We start from the raw sequence: 6,000 nt of genomic DNA, 5'->3' as shown, positions 1-6,000 counted from the left end.
GGCATTGGAAAAACCTGGGTTGAATACTTATTAACTCAAGACCTTTCAGCTTTTCAGTTTTTATTAATTTGTAAACATTTCTAAAAACATATTCTGGGGAATTGTGTATAGGCCAGTGACAATTTTTGTAAACATTTTATAAATTCTAAATTCGGGCTGTAACACAACAAAATGTGGAAAAAGTCAAGAGGTGTGTAAACTTTCTGAAGGCTCTGTACACGATAATACATGTGAATATGTTCATATTGTAAGAATAGATTTGCATTTACAGATGAACCAATATTAACCTTTGTTAATAGTATTAGGCTACTGTACAGAGAATGTTACTCACACAGACTGGAGTTTGAAACAGACCTGACATGCTTTTAAGGCTAAGGTTTATATATCAAACACCTCTTAGGATTTATGGCTGGCCCTCTCTGTAAAGAGCAGTGTGATTTTCTCAGTGTTGCTCACAGGTGATATTAAACAGAAACCCTTTCCTGAGAAGGGAATACAAGGTCCTGAAGACATCACGCTGGTGTCTGCCATTTGAAACAGACTGAGGCAGAGAGGCCTAACGCAGCCAAGTTTTAAAATTCATTTCACCCCCACCCAGAGGATGATCTCACTGGAGAGCAATGCAGCGCACAGTTAAGAGTCAAAATCCTAAGCATACAACAGAGGAAATCGATCCGTTCCAACATTATATAATCTGTGCAGCTGATAAACAAACAGTAGCTTCAATTCATAGTACATTGGGTAAAGCTATGTTTTTAGGTTCAAGGGCAAAATACTACAACAACAAAAGTATATTTTATGTGCTGTAGTTAGTGGAGCATAATACTTGCAATAGTCCATACTATTCATTGAGTTCACATCACCTGAACAAAGGTATTCACCTCATCATGTATCTGTCTGACCAACAGGGGGCCAATGAGGTAGGTGAGATGAGGTGGTTGAGAGCGACGCTGAGGTCAGTGTTCAGCCACCTGGCCCGGTTCAAGAGAGAAACTTAATAGTGACACAGTTATAAACAGTAATCAAGAAGAAGGATGGGCAGTGGGCACAGCACTGGATTATTGGGAATCTATTTCCTGGAAGGTCTTACCTTCTTGTTGTTGGGTGTCCACCCAAGTCTTCAAGTCCTTGAAAAGCTTTAGTTAGTCATCAATTTCAAAATCATTCACACACACGCACGCACGCACGCACGCACGCACGCACGCACGCACGCACGCACGCACGCACACACACACACACACACACACACACACACACACCTCTTTATATTATTTCTTTCTGTTAACAAGCCCACTGTGGTTTGTGTGTTGTAATTCTCTTTCAGGCAAATTAGATTTATTAGGGCTTTTTCCCTGTGCCTACCTGTATGTCAGTAATTAAATAGACTAGCCCTGTTAAATTCCTCAATCCTGTTATTTACAGTTTTTCTCAATTGCTAAAACACTAAAACCCATTGGCTGAACAAAGTTCTCAGTTGCCTGGACTCATTTAGCTAATTATGCAGTCTGTTGTCAATACCTTAAACCATTTCACATGGTAAAACACAATTTGCAGATCTCACTTAGACTTTTCAGCAAAACTCTAAACACATTCTCATTCTGCACTCTAATGCACATGTCATCCATACTGGTAAACACAAGTGGCAACAATCAAATACAAATCGAGAACACATGTCATTGATTGAACACAACCACTCAAAATTGATTTAACCTGTTTCAAATGATGCGACACAACCAATATAAGCCAGTTCAGAGAGCAAACAGGTTGTTGAAGGTGGGAAGGAGAAAGTCTGAGAATGGATAGAAGAAACAATGTGAGAGGACGAGGACGAGTGCGTATGCGAGGTGGGCGACGAGGGGGAAGAGGAGGAGGAGGGCAAGAAAGAGGAAGAAGAGGAAGAGGAAGACAAAGAGTGGAAATATCTGATGAAATTCGAGCAACAGTTATAGACCATGTTCTTGTCCATGGACTGACAATGAGGGAAGCAGGACTTAGAGTGCAACCCAATTTGAGCCGATTTTCTGTGTCCACCATAGTAAGGACATTCAGAGAAGAGAACAGGTACAGTATACTACTGTATTTTTATAATTGCAAATTTACTGTACTACACTATATGTAGCTGTTTCAATAGACATTTGTAAAGTTAATCACTGTATGTCTTGTACTACATGAATATGTTTTGTAACTGCACAACTACTTTTTGTAGAATTGCAAGGCTGCCACATGCAGGTGGAAGGACAGCTATATTCACTCGGGAGCAAGAGGCCGTTATAGTTGGCATGGTCCTTCAAGATAATGCAATACGACTCAGAGAAATCCAGGAACGAGTGATACAAGACAACACACACTTCCAGGGAATCGACAGTGTGAGCATTTCCACAATTGACCATGTCCTCCATCGTAACAGGATGCGAATGAAACAAGTATACAGAGTACCTTTTGAGCGCAACTCACCATGGGTGAAAGAACTGTGAGCTCAGTATGTGCAAGTAAGTGTACATTCAGAAACATTTACTGTAATTCAGATTGTCTACAGTACTAACACATACTATGTGAATGACATTACTCTTCAGTACATACAATGTATGTGAATCAGAAGCCTAATTGTACTCTACAGTATAGCACTGTCTCTGTACGACTTACAAAATCCTACATACAGTATATTGTATTTCTACACAGACAATATTTGACTTGGAATCCTTGGACAGACCCCATGAGTTCATCTTTGTCGATGAAGCAGGCTTCAATCTAACAAAGAGGAGAAGGAGAGGCCGAAACATGATTGGACAGCGGACCATTGTTGAAGTCCCTGGTCAACGAGGTGGCAATGTCACAATCTGTGCTGCTATCAGCAACCATGGTGTTCTACATCACCATGTTACACTCGGGCCATATAACACCCAGCACCTTCTAAGATTTATTGCCAATCTAAGAGATATTTTATTTGAGCAGCAGGTTCAAGAGCAGCAGGGTCAAGAGCTAAATGAGAATCCCATTCCCACCTATGTGATAGTGTGGGACAATGTCAGTTTCCACCGAGCTGCTCAGGTAAGGGAATGGTTTAACATCAATGGGCAGTTTATGAACTTTTACCTTCCTCCATACTCGCCTTTCCTGAATTCGATTGAGGAGTTTTTCTCCTCTTGGAGATGGAAAGTGTGTGATAGACAACCCTACACCAGAGTAAATCTGCTGCAAGCCATGGATTTAGCCTGTGGTGATATAGGTGAGGAATCATGTCAGGGCTGGATACGGCACACAAGAGGCTTCTTCCCCCGTTGCCTCAGGAGGGACAATATTGCTTGTGATGTCGACGAAGTGCTCTGGCCTGACCCAGCCCAAAGACAAGAAGAAGCACATTGATCACATGTTTACTCCTTTGATTTTTGTCCCTTTTAGTAGTGTATACTGTAGTACAGTGCATTGTAGGCTGTATACTGTACAATGGACAAATTGTATGGCCCTGAACATTGTGCTTTCCATTTATTAACAGTACTGACTGCTCAATAGATTTTGACTGGTTGCAGGTTCATATCAACAAAGAACAAGAATTACAGTATCACAGAGACAAAGGACACGTTTGTGAGATGCAGGGTACAGTACTGTAAAAATAGGGGTACAAGGAGGAGGAAGAACAAAAAACTAAATTGCAAAGAGCAAAGCAGAGTAGTAATTTCTGATCAATTTTGAGCTACTATGATAGAACATGTTTTCGTTCATCAAAAGACAATGACGGAAAAATATGAATATTTTTTTTGATTAAAAATGTACTTCTCCCTGAGAATTGTATGTTTTGAACAATGTGTTTTCTATTCTTCGGTGTATTGTTTACTGACTGCTTGAGAGTATATCATTTTGATCACTTTGTTTATGATTTGAGAGCAGTGTTTGTTAATGAACACAGGTAAAACTGTTTTGAGGCGAATGTTTCATTTTGCGAGAGGAGTCAGAGGTTATGTAAATAGTGCTTGAAGATGAGGTTTTGTGTTGAATGTTTTCAGGAAATGGAGCAAGGTTTCAGAAATTGTGTTTTAGCAATTGAGAAAAACTGTAATGCCCATTCTTACTAAAATTAACTTACAGTTTTTTCCAACTGCTTACACACGTTTTCGAAACGGTCTCCTTTCTTCAAAACTCTACACACAAAATGCAAAATGCCTCACATCTCCTTCAAAATGTAACACTGCATTCAAAATGCCATAAACACATGTCAGAATGAAGCATTTGCATCAAATGGCAAACACTGCTTTCATAATAGTACATTTTTGGATATACCATGTAAACACTGTTCTAAATCTAAAGCTCTTTGGTCTTTCATAGGCTTATATCTACATTTCAATACAATGTTCTACAGTGAAAGTAATCTGCTGAGAGGGGTAACAAGTACACTGTAAACACCAATGCAATGTAGAAACAGAAAATATTTATTAGGCCAAACATTACTGTTGTATACAGTAGCATACAACAAAACCATAAACATATGTAAACCAAAAGTATATTCTTTAGAATACAGTAAAGAACACAATTGTGTGTGTGGGGTCCCGGGGGGGCAGTCCAGGAATTGGTAGGGGGAGGCAGTCACCAGTGCTAAGCTACGCTTCATCTCTTCTCCGGCCTGGGTCTGGCCACAATACTTCGTACACATCACAAGATACGTTTTCTCTTGCCAAACATCGAGGGAAGTATCTCCTAGCATGGCGTATCCAACCTTGGACAGAGGCAACCTCTATGTCCCCACATGCGTCCTCCATTGCCTGGAGAAGCGGCATGCGGGCATAGGGTTGGCGATCATACACTTTCCAGCGCCAGGCTGAGAAGAATTCCTCTATGGGATTTAGAAAAGGTGAATATGGGGGTAGGTACAAAACTACAAATTGTGGATGGGTGGCAAACCAGTTTTGGACCAGAACAGCCCGGTGAAAACTAACATTGTCCCATAAAACCACAAATCTAGCAGGCTCCTGATCTGGATCAGGGACAAGCTGTGTAAATTGCATCCAGAAAAGTGAGCATATGGCTGGTTATATTACCCCCATGCTGTCCAGGGACATTGGTAATTGCCCTCTGTCCTATTACATTTCTTCCGCGGCGCCTGGTTTTGGTGAGGTTGAAGCCAACCTCATCCACATGAATAAATTCATGGCGAATTACATGGGCATCCAGCTCCAATACTCTCTGTAACAGACAAAAGGATATACAGATGAGTAAATATGGCATGTCTGAAGTACTGGAAGTAGTGTTGCATACATACCTCTACAAAGTCATGTCGCATATTCTTGACTCTGTCAGAGTTTCTCTCAAATGGCACCTTGTAAAGTTGTTTCATCGTCACTCGGTGCCGTTGGAGGATGCGTTGTATGGTCGTGTAACGATCTGGTTGTGAAGTCAGGCGCAGGAAACAGAGAGTTCAAGGTAGTGCTCTTTAATGCACACACGGCGGACATAGGCTACCCCACGAAACACTGGGTGCTGAAAAACAAATGCCCCAAACACGGGGACTAAAACAGTCCAGCAAAAACCCACGAACAGGCACAAACACGTTCGTCTCCAACATACATAAATGTTACCACAAACAATCCCGCACAAAGAAACAGGCGGGCCAGCTGACTAATAAAGCCCACTAATCACCACAAACGCATAACAGGTGTAACCAATAAACATTCAAGGAGGGGGAGGAAAGAATCAGTGGCAGCTAGTAGGCCGGCGATGACGACCGCCAAGCGCCACCCGAACGGGAAGGGGAGCCACCTTCGGTCGGAGTCGTGACAGGTCGACAGGCTTACAGCATTGATGTTGTTAAATATGGTGTCATTATTCAAGATATGCTCTCTTATCTTTCGAATCCTAATTGCATTGTTGGCCAAAACCATATTTATAATTGCAGTCTCTTGTACATCTGTAAACAAGCGTCCTCGTCCTCCATGACGTCTTTGCTTTTCCACTCTGTACAGAATTCAAACACAGTATGTGTTCAGCATAGGAACTGTAAACAATGTACAA

The sequence above is a fragment of the Salvelinus namaycush genome, chromosome 1 (assembly GCF_016432855.1).
Source record: "Salvelinus namaycush isolate Seneca chromosome 1, SaNama_1.0, whole genome shotgun sequence".
Taxonomy (NCBI): domain Eukaryota; kingdom Metazoa; phylum Chordata; class Actinopteri; order Salmoniformes; family Salmonidae; genus Salvelinus; species Salvelinus namaycush.
Note: the sequence above shows the minus strand (reverse complement) of the source record.